The following is a 17,161-nucleotide window of genomic DNA, read 5'->3' on the forward strand; positions in this document are numbered from 1 at the left end:
TGCGAGTATGGCATACAGTGGGATGTATAAATATTAGCAGGCAAATTGTCCATCACAGTCTTCATTTTTTTCAATGCGTCGAGAGGTTCGGCAGCTTATTTCTAATGTTTCCTCTCCTTACGAAAACCGCTTTGACATTCCAAAATATGAAAAATTACCATGTGCTCATAATACTTTCAAGAGCGTTCGCATGAATTCATTCGCTGTGGCCTAGACATAAATAGTTTCGTGGTTACGTAAGTCTATTATGCTATTGGTAGGGACATTGAATTTTCGCGATGCGCGAAATGTGAAAAAAAGATGCAATTTTGAACATTCTGCACGTAATTACACCCCCAATGATGAAATATGCATGAGTTTTATTCGCGAAGTAATGCAAAATGTGTGCTTTTCCACGAAATGAACGCTTTTTCGCGAAATAACCGTGAAATATCATCAAATTAAGTAGAAAACACGCAAAAACCGGCAATCGAGGTTGTGCGCGCAAACTGTCGATCTGTAACGAAACGTTTGCCTAAAGTTTCCTACCACTTTAACATTTTATTTACCGCTCTCCTCAGTTTTTATTTACCATAAATTCGTCTCCCTAGCTATTGGTAATACCTAGACAATGGCGAAAGCAAACCACATGAAGATTCTCTAGAAGGAATTTAAGCATAGGTAATTTTTCATATTTTGGAATATCATAGCTGTTTTCCAAAGGAAAAATTAGAAAAAATTTGATTAACTCATTTGGTTTCCCTCACATCCCTTCTAGGCCACTTTTGGCTAATTGCGAAGATTATGAATGATACGAGGGACACTCACAAAGAACACCCATGTTGCGATTCGAACGCGGAATCCCTAGTGTCGTGCTAACCAGTCACGTATCTTCAATTTACTCACTATTTTTAAGATTCCTAAGAATTCATATTTCATCTCTCCTGTAAATTTGATAAATCGGAGTTAAATGTTTAAAAACAACAACTTTTTATTGGGATTTTTTGTCGGGCATTTTCCTCCTCGTTTTAAGTAGCAAGCCAACTTGACATCGATAGATGAGACTCAAAACAAAAGTTCTTACAGTTTTAAATATATTCCTCAGAGTATGTGCTAATCCAACACACGATATATGTTATCAAATGAGGACATCTTATAACCGCTATTTCAGTTTATCTGTGGATCAAAACACTTATCGACGGCATTTTCCCACATACGATCACAATTCAATTTCCAACTTATATCAGGAGCAGATAAGTTTGACAAAGCTGCCGTGTACAAGATTACATATCCTTAGAATCTTATCGCCAGCCACAATAACAAGTTTATGGGAGAAGCCTTGTTGTCATCCCTCAAAAACCAAGGCCCACTGATTGATACAGTATCTGAATTCACCACTTCCTGTAATGTGTTTTTTCTTTCAGTGTAGCAAGTGTAGTTTATTAATGTTCTGTAAATCTCAAATACATTTCTGTTGAGGAAAAAAATCCATTCAGATCACGATATCATTTATAGAATGTGGACTCGAAAATAAATGTGGGTGTAAGGGGAAAAAAATGCCCAAATGTCAGCCTCTCTTCCCTGGAGTGGACTTTGAAGGCTAACGAGACTCTGGCGGCTGGCCGGACTCGCAGCCAGCATAATCCTCAGTAAGGCCAGTATTGTGTCCTCCCTACGTGTTTGTCCCTTCATCCTCATATTCGCGATTAGCCATTAAGGCGAAACAAAAACACATCGAGCAATCAAATCACTTGAACCATTCGATTGACTGATTTAATTGGGTTATTTACGTCGCCACTTTTGGCTAATCGCGACAATGAGTGATGATATGATGAAATTGATGGACACTCCCAACGAACAGCCATGCCCTAGGCTGTAATTCGAACCCGGGTACGCTGTCGTTGTAGTGCGCTGTGCTAACCACTCCGCCACGGAGGTCAAACTGACGGGAACTCGTAACTGCTTTAAAATTATCACTGGACCTGAAACTCGGAGGGGAAAACTTGTCTTGTTGATTTCTACTGCCATTCTAATTCCGAAAACCCTGACCAACCAAGCCACCCTGGAGGTAGTTCTTTGGGGAAGGCGGGGTGGTCCTCCCCCCAGCAGGAATTCATTCAACAATTAATTCTCTATATGCCGGCACGCGACTTTTCACACCAGGGTTACACCCTTCCCAACGTAAATCATGTCTTATACCTGGCCCATTCATCCGACGTGTTTCCCACTTCACGTCGAGCGGAGAAAAAAAAAGAAAATGGACCCACGTTTTAGAACGTGAAAGTGCAAAGGAAAACTGTGACGTAGGCGAGGTGTTTCGAGAAAGTGTCTGCCTCGCCGCAGATCGCCCGTGTCGTTTAGTTTACCAAAGCGTGGTTCCGACCTGATTGCAGCCAAGTCGCCCAAACGAAGGCATGCTTCGGAATCTGACCTTGGGAGAGGTTCCACTTGATTTTCTGCGAGGAAGGCCACACCTTCGTCCAGGCGCTGCCACGTTATTTTGCGAAGATACCAAAAGCCTGTACGAAACTTTTCCCCCCGCATCACTGACCACGTTATTACTTTCTTCGTTATGTCCGTCCGATCAATGCTCCCAAAATGTTTGCAGGATATGTGAATCTTGGAAGTATTATAACTTATACACCACTGATGATACTTGTGGGGGGCGAACGTACAATGCTTAGCTAGCTCCCGCCCCAAAGTTCTACAAGAAATTAACTTTAACCCCAAATTAGGGTGACCAGACACATACATTTAAAAAAGAGGACAGAGCATGGTGAAAAAGAAGGACAACGTCATAAGAAAGAGGACATCGCAAAAAATGGCTATACATTTGCAATTACTCATAATTTAATCAATATACAAAAATCATACCAATATTTTGCTCACAGATACTTTTCAGAAGATCTCTTTCAATATCTTCCTCCTACCTTTAACCAAAGAAAGCAATATCCTAATCTGTTATTTAACAAATGATAAAGAATATCTATAATTTAAAGCACAGAATTTTACCCCTTTTCTAATTCTTGGCTATTAGACTGAAATATCCCCACAAGTGAATGCAAATAACAAGTAAGATTCGCTTAACTTATTTCGAAAAGCCAAATTAAAATTTTAGGTAGTTTAGATTGGGTGGAGAAATATGATTTTAATGCCAAGAACATTTCTAGCACTCTTTCAACAGCAGGGAAAAGTGACAGCCACCTTACACTTCACATCATATTCGTTTCTTCCCTCCTTTAAAATTTAAATATTTTCATGCGATCATTGATGAATTTACACTTTCGCTTCGTTATTTCATAAAAGTAAATATGACTTAATAATCAAAATTCTCACTACGCGTTTGTGTATCGCGTATGTATGACTCGAAAATGAACTGGCCGACCTCCGTGGTGGAGTGTTTAGCAAACCGCGCCACAACGCCAGAGGCCTCGTTTCAAATACCGATCTGGGCATGGGTGTTCTTTGTGAGTGTCCTTCAAAATCATCATATCATCGCTCATACCCATCTTCGCGATTAGCCAAAAGTGGCAGAAAAGCCAATTAAAATAAACCAAATTAATCAACAGAAAAGGAACTGCACAGAGCCATAGACTACATACGTTCCAGCAGTCTCAGACCTTAATGCTAATCACTGGGGTGCGGAAATTTGCCTATTTTATTCCTTTGTAGTAAAACATAGGTTTTCATGTTTAAACTTTAAAATTAGTTTCATGGAGTTTCTATTCCGAAAACACATTTTTATAGTGCCTATAAATCCCTATTTTGATGGTTAGTGCCTATTTAGCTTAATCGTAGCAAAAAAGGATATTCTGCAATTTTTGCATTCCTCAGTTTTTTTTACGTGCCTTTGGCTTTCCCTATATTGAAAGATGTAAGGCTTTGTTGATGTTATACTGACTGAAATCTGGAATTCACCAGATTTGATGGTCTAATTGGAACATTGCTTGCAATATTTTTTTGTTACAATGGTGCAAATTGTTTTTTCATCATTTGTTCAAATTCGCACAGTCGTAAGCACAAGCTGTTTTTGTGAGAATTACTTTAACTGACGATTTCCTGCAAATGTGAATTTCAATCAAAAGAGTACTATAGTATGTTAATCGTTAGCACACTTTTATGTATAAACTGAAATGCTAATACAGTATAACTGCATTATAAGAAGAAAATTTAAATAAGTTCACATCCATTGCCTATTTTAATGTCTTTTTTTTTTAATTTTAGGGTGCCTATTTTCATCATTTTGGTGCCTATTTCAGAGGTTTTTAGTGCCTTAAATACACGCCCTACTAATGACTCAGTCGGGAAAGTGATCGTGTTGAGCTCCCAGATGCTAGGTGAGCATTGCTCGAATACTTAACGCGCCCCAAGTGAAGCATTCTGTATGCAGCAAATTTGCTATGGTCAATGCCATACTCTTTCCAAAAAAAGGAGGACATTTACAGAATTCTGAAAAATCCGCCCGGACACCGGACAGACACCTAAAAAGGAGGACATGTCCGGATAAAAGAGGACGTCTGGTCATCCTACCCCAAATACCCCACCTCCCCCCCTTTTTTTCTGTATCAGTGTTATAGCTTCTGGAAACTAAATGACGATGGTCTGAATCTGATACATAACTGGAAAAAGAAATCGTAAATATTTCTTATATACTTCAACACAGTGATACACCTAGAATTCTTGCCAGATACGATTTTCTTTAAACATTAGTTTACACAATCCACAGATTTTTTTTTAAAAAAAAATACTGTTCGGGGAAATTTGTTTCAAGAATAGTAAACACTCCTCTTTTGGCCTTTGTGGGTGCGCCATCAGTCCCTTGGCTGCGCCAGACCAAGACTCAACGGAAGATTTTTCACAATTGTCTTCTAATGCTAATGACGGGTAATAAATTCAAGCAAATTTACCATTTCATTTTGGACCTCCAACTTGTTGGTGTTAACCCAGCATCACAAGGTCAATAGAATTCTACTAGAAGGAAATAGTGCGGAATCCAGTTTTGAAAGGCAGGTAATAGAACAGTGACGAGAGACTTATTTACTGAAAATGCGTCACTCAATGAAAGGTAGAAGGACGGACTTGACAACCAAAAAGGTTGGTACCACAGGGACACGGTGTTATTATTCATAATTTTAACAATGCCATTATTTTTCGATATACTAATGAACATATATTATTGCACTTTCTCATGATACAAGACCTGGTCTATTAATAGATCAGTGCTCGAAGTGTGGGGGGGGGGGACGGATGCAGGGAAATGTTATCTGCCAGTGAAGAAAATTTTCATAAAGCATCCCCCACTCATTTTATTGCATCCATGTTTATCCATACAAACATCCTCCCTTCTATCGTCTAGTGTAGATCATAATACATTGGAAAAGAAGAATTCACTCGATATAAATGTCCAAAAAAATTCAAAAAATCTTCCAAAATAATGGTGACATTTATCTCATACTCTTCATACCCTGGGCGACAGAAGAGGGAGTACTGGCCCTTAGGACAAGGGGATAATGCCCCCTGGGCGCCACCTCCTACTGAGTTTTGGGATCCTTTGAAGTAACACATAACAGGCGTGGACTACGTAGGAAATTTATCTCATCTCTTATTTCAATAGGAAAAGGATTGGGGCCCCCATTGAAAATATTTGGTTTGCATTTCAATTTTAAGTACCACACGCAAAACTAATATTAGTGGTAAAAGTTCATGAATTACCAAGTGTAGTTGTTTGTTGTGTAGTAATATGGCATGAACTGGGTGAGCAACTGAATATTTGTACTGGATTCATAACTGTAGACAATTTACACACTATAAGTTTACGACAAACGGTGTTCGTGTAAAGGAATGAGATGAGGGATTTTTTCCCTATCGATAGCCATTTGTGAGCATGCCACATGTGCCCAAGTTGCCCAGATCCCTCTGGCTGAGCAAGTACGCGACCATACTTAGTATTGCAGACATCGTCTTATGATATGTTACTGGAAACCAGATATCTTTTTCGTAAATTGAATTTATTTTGTAAGCGACACTATCTGTTGAATTTCCTGGATTAAATAAAATTTCACGAGTATAGAGAGAGAACATTGTAGCACATCTAGATATCAGTTCCCACTGCATTGCAGGGGTGGCCACTATGCCACTGGATGCCTTTTGACCATCAGAGTACTTGCACTGTAATTTTGTAAAAAGGGAAACTACAATATCAATTTTTCAGATTCATTTAATTTCGATCAGTCATGTAATGTGTGACAAACTTAATTACTTTTGATTGACAAATTATGTGTTTGTACCAATTTCTTGTTCTGTATTTGTGTATATTTTTCTTACTGCTGTGGTATTGTCAGTATAAACGTTGTACTCATAACGTGGCAATTAAGACATAAGCTGATTTACTGTCCAGTAAATGAAAGCTTCATCTCTTATAATTATTTGCCAGTGGCGGCATCATTTATTAAACAAAGGCATGTTTTCTGTGTCCAAAAATATATATATAAAAATTAATTGCAGCCTATATCTACAAATATAACCAATGCTCTGAAAGACATGTCAATACTAACTTTGTAAAGTACAAACAAAGTCTTTAAGTGATTAGCTTCAACAAGACACTGGCCGAACTTCAAATGCTACATCCATAACAATGGATTGTCCTACAGTTGTGAATGTGTTTTATTGTATTTTCTATCTACCCATTTCAGTGACCACGATAAGTGGATGAGAAATGAGAACTAAACTGCATAGAAGCATCCACACCTTGACCAAGATTTGAACCCAGTGGCCGCAGAAAGGTGATATCCTACTATGCTGTGCAGGTTGCTATCTGGTAAACCCCAACACACATATATTGAAACTATTTGATTGATTGGTTTGTTCTTTTTTATTTAACTTTTTCTGCCACTTTTTGCTAATTGCGAAGGTGACAATGAGTAATGATGTCATGAAACTGATAAAGAGGCACTCACAAAGAACATGCGTGGCCAAGTCAGGATTCAAAACCGGGACCCTTGGCATCGTAATGTGCAGTGCTAACCGCTCTGCCACAGTGGTCAGCTTGAAACTTGTATGTTTAATTTAGTGGCCAGTCACCTTTCTTGAGATACATAATTTACATGCATCAACCTATGTAATTTTACCTCATCTCAAGGCAAAATGGCAGAAGGATGCAATTACTGGCAAGTGAAACACTTTCTAAACTGCATTAATGTACTTAACTTTACACGACTTCTCTAATATTAGTAGATGCATTAACTGTTATGTCTACATTTTGAAAGACTACTAGACAGCAGGGTATCAAATTATAATACATATGAATAAACAGCGGCCCACCCAGCGTCGAATAACATGGGTACCTGGGGAAACCTGGGGGGTAAAGGCGGTCAGGGGCATGGTGCTGATCACATCACCCCCACTCACGACCGGATCAAGAAAGTGTGGGGCGTTATCCCCACACCCCCTATACGCCTTCATGGCGTGGTGCTAAGCACAGGGGAACACTTTACTTTACTTTTTTTTAAACAGGAACTAAACCGTTCTCTAGATTATCACTTCATTTATTAGGGTACTTTTCTAGGTGCTGAGTCTGTCCCATATGCATTCTACACTTCAGCATGCCTTCAGACAGTTAAAGTTCCACTTTGGCTCCTTGAGTTTGAAATCTATTCCAAAAACAGGTTACAATCTAAATCACCTGTTTTGTTAGTTTTATTAGTACAATAAAATTACACTACTACCATGAGTATATTATTTACTTAACTTTAAAGAAATGGTAGCAATAGGTTAATGTTACAGCACTTTACATTACGTTTCTCTGTATTTTTATTTGCTTGAATTCTTAATTCTCGGTGGATGTGCAAAGGGGTTAGGTCAAAACCTCTAGGGAAAAAAAACAAACAAAAAACGAATTCTTCATATTGCATTGTCACACAACGTTGTAGCATTGTACATGTAGAAGAGATGAAATACATGCTTCTTGCAAAGATGCTTTTCTTGTTTAAGACAACTTGGCATAGCTACCCAAAAATTACTTATGTATGCCACTTGAAAGATTTCTGATGATCGCTTCTACAATCACTTAACATTTCCTACCTGGTGAGGTGAGACCTGGAATCTTTCATATTTAAATTGACAAAGTTTCATGCTTACGAATGAATTATTTACTTTCTATGTGTTTCTGCCACTTTTGGCTAATTGAGAAGATGGGGATGAATATTAAGATGAAACAGATTAAGGAACACTCACACACACATAAGGACAGTACACACCACAAGTCCACAGAGGATTATACTGGCAATGGATCCAGACGCCAGAGACTTGTTAGCCTGCAAAAAAACAGTCCAGGGTGTACTCTGTGGAAGTGAGGTTGACAGTTGGGTGTCTTGAGAAAGGATCACCCCTTTGATGCCTATCTTTAATGGTTTTCACAGGATGTAAATACCAAAAAGCAAATGCAACAAAACACCTGTTTCTCTTTCTTTGTTCAATAAGCAACATTATGTGTTCTATTGTATGATGCTTATCACACAAAATAATATTTTTCTTCAAAGGTTATTTATACAGAGCATTCCGTGACATTCACTACGAGACTCGGCAGCAAGCGGGCCGGCGTCAGCGCTTGTCTTTCCCGGTGAACGGGGTCCACGACAGTCTGCTATTGAAATTACAGTTTGCATATTGTGTACTAACCTTGACTACAGAAGGTGTTGAAAATGATGTCCCTCTGCTGCAACACATTCCTGGTATCTCCGAACGAAATTGTCATTTACAGGTGCAAGTTCGTCTACTGTAATTCTCTCGATTCCTCATACAATACTCTCTTTTAACTCACGGATGGTGTGCGGATTGTCTTTGTATACTTTATTTTTTAAATTACCCCCTAAATAAAATCGCAGGCTGACCCTGTTACTCTAAACTTTTTTACAAGGTTTAATATAGTAGTGGTCATATGTGGAACGGGAACACCAGGAAATTTCGTTGCGAAACGTCATCGCACTTCTCCACAATTCCTCTTTCTGAAGTAACACTCGACAAGATAAATCCTTTGTTGTAATGTAAACTTTTGTGGTGCCATATTAAGCCACAATCTTCAACACACGGACACGACACAACACATTTTCCGAGGGAGGATTATACTAGTGTCAGTCAGAAGGCTGGGAGAGCGAAAAAACACTGTAGCGTGTGACTGTCGCGGACCCGTTCACTGTGAAAGACAGCGCTGACGCCGGGCCGCTTGCGACCGAGTCTCGTAGCGAATGTCACGGAATGCTCTGTAGATATAATTTAACATATGCACAATATGAAAAGTAAGTATTCACTCATGATTTTCGTCAAGTAAATAAAAACATGAAGCTTAGCCACTAGCATACTGTGCATCTATAATTGAGAGAATTTATTCTGTGATAATCCCTATTGTAAAGGTCCAATGCTAGTAAGTAACATACTTTTACATGCAATTCGTGACTGCTAATTATCCTACTACCATCTGCTTGCACATAATTTATGCCTAAATGTTATATCTGATAAACAAAAGCCCATTTTATACACTGCAGTTGATGCACCTAATAACATTAGTAAATATAGGATAAGGCAGGCACAATCAGATGATTTGAAGTGTGTGCTATGGCAATTCAAATTCAAATTCTTTATTTGCGTTGGCGAGGTTCAGCCTGAGGCTGTTCTGCCACCTAATGCATTGGTAGGTGGCACACCAGAACACACATGGTGGATACAATCATTCACAGTTGTCAGTAGTTGTGGAATATTGGTCACGAGAACAGCGAGTGTTTGAACATGTTTTAAAACAACAATTCTACCACTGTAATGCAGCATATGCTAAGGAGCCAATCCATTTGTCAAGGGTGATACATTTTCAGTTTCCTATAAAGCTAGTGTCACTCACTTTTCTATAACAACTGTAACAGAAACAGAAGTAGTACAAATAATTGATTGATTGAGTTGGTGTTTTAAGTCCACTTTATGCACAGTAAGGCAAATTGGGACTGGACCTACAGTTTAAAGTGGGATCCGAACCACTATGTGCCTCCACCGGGAATCGAACCTGGGGGACCCCTTCATTACAAGGCTACGATGCAACGTTCTTTGCAGGTGGAAATATTGAAATAAACAACTCTGGTCCCTGAATTAACCTGAATGTTGCGTGTAAAGAACAAAAATTCTAGTTTTAATTTTTGAAAATATTCTTCAATTCAATATTATAGAACAAAATATCGTGTGTCATGGGTGTTACACTTGTTTTGTCACGAGTGCTACAAATAATCTACAAATTCAAGTTCAATGCCAAATAGAAGTGAAACAATAAACTCATTGGATCCATACAATTTGATATTTTTTAAAAATGTATTTCAATATATATTCCCACTTTTCATGGATTTGCTCTTAAGCTACATTTATCCACTGGAAGAAATGTCCATGTTCAGGGCTCGAAAAATTGTGGTTGCCACGTCGCCATGGCGACTAAAAATTTCAGCCTGGCGACTGATTTTTTGCTGTAATATTGCATTTCTTTTAAGTTTGCATGTACGAAATTTTGAAGATTCTAAGTTCAAATTGCAGTAAAGTGTAAATTAGCAAATAATTTATATCAACGCTGTGAACATTCCATAGAATCGATAACTATTTCTTACTCTTTGTCCCACAAACCCCAATTTTCTGCTTTCTCACATGATTTAGCGATGTTTTGAATATGGTGATGCTCACCTTCTTATAATATGCACAATTACTGCTAGTAGGTGGTTTCCTGGCACCTAGCTATGAAGAAGATTTTTCGAACACTGGACCAATATGGCCAATCTTATTGAATAGGGATAAAGCATTTAGTAATATTGCATCCATTGTTTACATAAAGTCTCTGGGTGCTAATGTTCACAAATACCACACCTAGAATATGCATTGCTATGGACTCCTCACCATTCGTTGGAACTTAGACATTCTTCCACAGCAAAAATGTTGCCTAAATGCACATTGTGTTATAGTCTCAGATTATTATTGTTATTTTTACATATGTCTTTGGGAAACACTTGCTGTTACCTTAACCAACACTCTACACCAGACTATGAACTGCATTCTGACATATTGGGAAAGTGTCCAATAAAAATGGTCTAATTGTTTCTACCACACCCTGTTTTTGATAGTGATTTACAAGGATTTTAGTCAATGTACTTGTAAAACTTTTATTTCGCAGGTAAGTAACTACAATTATGTTAGTCTACATTTCAAAGTAAACCGGGATGGCTACTAGCTCCTGAACTAGACTTGCAAGTTTCAAAGGCTATATCTGAAGCCCAGACTAAATACAGCAAATAATTGTTTAGCAAATGTACTGATGCTTCACTCTCAAATAACGACCGTGGGGGAAACTATAGTTTATAGGTGCCTTTACTTTAAACTATCACCACGCTTCTTCTTGAAAGATTCTTCCCCAACCAGCACCTGGAGGAGACCCTTTATGTATTTGTGGTGGCTTCTAGCTTAAGCGCTGGACAGGGAAGTCTTTAGTTCACCCCGGAGATAAAACCTTCCAGCGATGCCAATTTGCTAACCAGCATGGGATTTCCTCTTGGAAACTACAATTACAAGAATGGAAAAAGGGTGGCATGTGACAGGGAAATTATCCTCTGGGCCGAGAACAACCCTGCCCCATTGAATATTCAAGTCATCTGACTGACCTTTTCAACCAACCATGCTTTACAATGGTGACTGTTCGACCACACTGAAGGATGTTTATGAAAATTATGTTCCTTACTGTGCGTATTTTATTTAGTGTAATGAGTGAGTGAATTATATATGTTTTGAAGATCTGTGATGCGTCGTGTAGTGAACAAAAATGGGTCATATAATTAATGAACTATTTACGAAACAATTTACTTGGTTCTTGATTCAGGATAAGCTTCAAATTGGGAAGATATGCAGGCCTCTGGCATCCCAAATAAGAGAAGAATGGATTTGATTTAGTTTTATTATTTAGCAGCTCCTTTCTTCCACTTTAGCTAATTGTGAGGATGAGTGACAATACGAAGGAATTGATGAAGGGACATTCACAAGAAATATCCATGCCCAGATCTGGACTTGAACCCAGGACCCCTGGCATCATAGTACACTGTGCTAATAATCATTTTTACCACAGAGGTCGGCAAGAGAAAAATAGAGTTCCTGTTCAAATAAAATATTCAAGGTAAAAAGTTTATTATATATTTTATTCTCGCACGTAGGCCTACATAAATATTTCACAATATGGGCCTCTATATTTTATAAATAACCATGAAATACTTGAATTCCTTTCCTTACTGTTTCTATATTAATGAAACAATGATATTTTCATAATTATTTGTAAATTGTAATAAAGGGTCTTCCAATAAGGGCAGGTCGATGTTGGCAGCCTGTGGCGGCCATGTTGTTTTGGTGGCGTCTGTCTAATCTGTTGTTTCTTTTTCAGGCACTGATGCCAAATCACCATGGCAAGTTACACGATTGACCAGCGTGTCCAAATGATAAAACTTTATTATCAAAATGAGTGTTCGTTAGTGTAAACGTTGTGTGCGTTGCGCCCATTTTACGGCAGATGCTGTGGCCCTTCAAAGTCGACTCTCCAACGTTTGGTGGCCAAATTCGAGACGACCGGTTTGGTAAACAATCAGCCAACACCCGTACGTCAAAGGAACGCCAGATCGGTTGAGAACATCGCCGCGGTTTGTGAAAGTGTGCAGGAGAACCCGAGGCAGTCAATTCCTCGACGTGCACAAGAACTCGGCCTTTCGCAGACTTCAACTTGGCGAATTTTGCGTCGGGACTTGGGCCTACACCCGTACAAGATCCAACTGATCCAGGAGCTCAAAGTTAATGACCATAGACAACGCCGTTTGTTCGCTGACTGGGTTTTGGAGCGTTTGGAAAAGGACCCCAATTTTGGCCGAAAAATCATCTTTAGCGACTAGGCGCATTTTTGGATGAATGGCTACGCCAACCCACACGAGGTCCACCAGGTGGCATACATCCAGAAAAAGTTACTGTTTGGTTCGGATTTTGTGCCGGCGGCATCATTGGTCCGTACTTTTTTGAAAACGATGTTGGTGAGGCCATCGCCGTCAACGGCGAGCGCTACAGAACGATGATAACCGATTTCTTTTGGCCCAAATTGAACGATATGGACATAGACGACATGTGGTACCAGCAGGACGGCGATACGTGCCACGCAACGGATGCCACGATGGACATTCTGCATGAACGATTTGAGGGTATGGTTATCTCCTGCAGAGGTGACGTGATTTGACCCCGCTAGACTTTTTCTTGTGGTGTTTCCTGAAGTCGCAGGTCTATGCCAATAAGCCGCAATCGACCGATGCCCTTAAAGTCAACATCACCCAGGCCATCGCTCAAATTCAGCCGGATCTATGCGGCAGAGTCATTGAAAATTGGACCACTCGGATACGTGCCACAGTGAGAAGCCACGGCATACATTTGAACGATGTTATATTCCATACATAATGGCATACATGGGCCTTTCAAATAAAAAAATAATTTCGTTCATACCTCACACACATCTTGTTTTATTCCATTTCAACATCGACCCGCCCTTATTGGAAAACCCTTTACATATATATGTATTCTTAATCACAATGTCACATCTCTTCAAAATCAAAGAAATTGAACAAAATAGAGCCTCTCATTTGAACATTATGATATGAATAGATAGCCTATGTTTTGAACCCAGCACTGGTTTGTGTCTTATGGATATAGCGATTTGCATAACTCCCTGATGGGGTTGTGGGTTTGAATCCTAAGAGGCATGGATGCTTTTGTTCTCATCCATCCTCATTGTCTAATTAGTATGTAGAAGATTGGCATAAAATGACTCTAAAATATATTATTTGGGGCCGTTGACCCACTGTACCCCATCCATGTTTTACATAATATACAATTGGTCCCAGTGAGCAGAAAACACAAAAAATTGAGTTATTAAATCCCAAAGTATGGCCCGCATAAGTAAAAACTTGCCATATCGAAGTACTTTCATTGCTTTTTATTAGTAAAAACAATCTTTATGCACACTGAAATAGTGAAAGATCGCATCGAAAATAACTATCGGTCTAAAACCTAACAACATAAAATTATAGCTGCTGTTGTGGAATATTGTGTTGGGTGCTATATTCACTTGTGCAGAGCCTTCGGACTGTTCTGCTTCACGGTAAGGTAACAGCCATGCTTAAGTTCACAACAACACATTTTCACGAGCTAAAAACAACTGAAAAAGTTCATACGCAACATAATTTTCAAAAACCATGCAAAATATTTCACTTTCTTGATGGGGTACAGAGGGTCAATGTATCTATTATTTTAGTGGAAGCACATGTTATACTTATCATGACCTCACTTGAAAACCACAAGTTTAGCTTAAAGACTTAATCAAAAACAGTGTCAATAATTGTTAAAATCTGCAACAAGAAAGAGAAGGGGAGAGTGATGAGACTTTTCTCATAAAATTGTGTAATATCCAACAATGGATACATACTTTTAGTATTACCTTTCGTCTTGGGCTCTCTCCCGACTGCCAGTCTCCCTCCCACAATCCTACCTAGAGGTGTGGAGTTCAACAGGTAATGGGGTGACGTGGGGTCAACATGAACCCTCAGCTGTTATAGGAGATTTTTATGATCGGGTTACGGTACTCACTCGTAGTTCCCCAATTTCCTCATGATGGTGGGTTGCCACCGGTCCTATACACAGGCCGAAAACCCAGGCAGAGCCCAAAGCACAGCACCTTAGACTGCACTGCCACGGAGGACAAATTTAATATTACTAATAAAAATATATCCCTGAATGGTTACATTCAGTGCTGTGTTCAATATTTCAGCAATATATTCATCCATGGAAATGTAATTATCAACTCAAATTGACTATTCTTTTGGGATTAAAACTTCTGCATAGTAAAAATTATTCAGTGCAAGAAACTAACTCCACTAATATCCAATCTTGGTACATAATTTATATGGTTGCAAATTAAGTTTGAAATTTTGATGTAAATTTTTGCACCCTGTCATGATTCTCTTCACAAAACACTGAATGTTTAGTGTCTTCAGATAATTGAACAATGGGTGGAATTTTTTAGCCAATCAATTTCGTTTGTATTGTGCTTTGGTTACATTATTGTTATACCCTAACGATGAATATCAATGAATATTTTACTGAAATTCAAGACATCAACCACAAAGATGTCTTACACAGGATTTGAAGAAAAGAAAGCTTTAGCTTTTTTGCACCAATCAAATTATCCCCCCTTGCCTTAAATGTTAGGATAACTAAAAAGTTTTACCTTTTCCAACATGCAAAAACATGAAAATCAAGAGTATTTTTTAAAAAAAATGAAGATTGTATTGATTTTATTTCTTGCATGGTATAAAAATGCCAAAACTATTTTTTTAATAGAGGCAGGCATTCCAGCATTACTACGTGTGTGACATTCACACATAAAATATAAGGTTCTAGGCATGCAGTTGGATTAAAATACTCATAATGAACTGATTTCATAGAATTATGAAGTGCTTTGCGGTGTTTGCTAACAAATTAATAATAATAAAACGTGAGTATGCTAACATAGCCAGAATACAGAAAAACATTAACGAAAATGTGTTACGTGGGTGAAGCTTTAAAACCGTAGCAAAGTTTGACTTAATTTTTGACTGTGAACCTTACAGGCTACAGATGCTAATGGTTTTTGTTGGTGAAATATGCTAATTATATGCATTCACAAACATTTAAACCTGAATGCAATTGAAAATTATAATAATTTCCAGATGGATCCTGCAATTTTCATGGAGTGGAAATGTTTTTTTGTCTACACCAATTGTGGTATTAGACATCTTGCTACTGAATGCATGATGAGTGGTCAGCTCAGCATGCTGCAAAGAGATGTCAGGTTTGAATACTGTTCAAAACACAACAGTTTCACTGTTTTTGTCCCATCATCTTTCATTCTTATTGTCGTAAATCATCCAAGAGATAGAGAATTAATACAAATAACCAAAACATAAATAGAGATAGCTACTGAATCTCAGTGTGTAGAAAGTTTTCAGCTTCTGGGTCTAAAATTAGTTGCCAAATAGCACAAGATTTTAAAGTTTATTTCTGAACCCTACAGTGGATAATAACCACATATCAGCCAAATGTGAACATCCCTTTTGGCCCAAGTTCCTTTTGTTTTATTGCGATTTGATCATGCTAAGAATAAAATTATTACATGGTTCAATTTCGATGTACGTCTGTTAACACATACTGTGGAGTTTTAGCGATTACTTAAGGTTTTGTTCAATATATGCTTTCGTGGTTAGGTTTGATTCCCTTAACATTAAAATAAAGTCCCTAAATGCATTCTACTTAGGTTCCGATTTACTTCTACATTCATTCCCACGCTTCTACCATATTTACTGCCGGTTGTCGATGGAGAATATCTTGTCCATGAGAAGTGCGTAAGGTAATTTTCAAGTTGTTTTTTTCAACATAAAAACTTCTTTTGGGTCCAAACAGTGCTCATTACCTTAAGGAAGGTTCAAATTTCGTGCGACAATGATTTTCAAAATTCTAAGATAATTAGTCTTTGTGCTAGGAGAAATCGTAAAACAATCGAAACCGTTACCTAGCTTTTTTCCCCCAAGTAATCACCTACACACTGGAGAACAATTTGGGATTCGTGGAGCCAAGAATTTTGCCATGTAAATTTTGAAAAGTAGGTAATTCTATGACACAGAAAACCTATATTTATGTGTGTTTCCTACTTGAAGGTCAGAATAACAAAACATTTGTATTGGTAGTTTGGTGACGATGAAAATTGAATATGCATTATGTAAAAACTAACACCACTATTTGTTCTACAAGTATGGCACTTTTAGTATTTTGTGTGCATTTTGCTACGTTTTCTGCCACTTCTTGACTAATTGCGAAAATGGAAATACGTGGTGATTAAATGAAGTCGATCAACGGACACTCAAAAAGAACACCATGCACAGATCAGGATTCGAACTTGAATTCAGTTGAAAGATCAAAAGTACAGAACATAACGTGCTTGACTACAAAGCCAGCAGGAGTTTTAGTGAACACCTATGCAGGCATACTATTTCTGTCTGACAATCAGCATATTTAATTGTAAATGATTAAAAAAATAATTTGAATTCATGATACTTGT

At 38.2% G+C, this 17,161-nt stretch overlaps 1 protein-coding gene across 1 annotated transcript in view; it reads right to left on the reverse strand.

Annotated features, from left to right (window-relative positions):
- Positions 1-17,161, reverse strand: part of par-6 (partitioning defective protein 6) — a 99,529-nt gene that overhangs the window by 81,241 nt on the left and 1,127 nt on the right. The gene's annotated exons all lie outside the window — the stretch shown is intronic.

This window comes from Lepisma saccharinum, chromosome 27, assembly GCF_977018435.1.
Source record: "Lepisma saccharinum chromosome 27, izLepSacc3.1, whole genome shotgun sequence".
NCBI lineage: Eukaryota > Metazoa > Arthropoda > Insecta > Zygentoma > Lepismatidae > Lepisma > Lepisma saccharinum.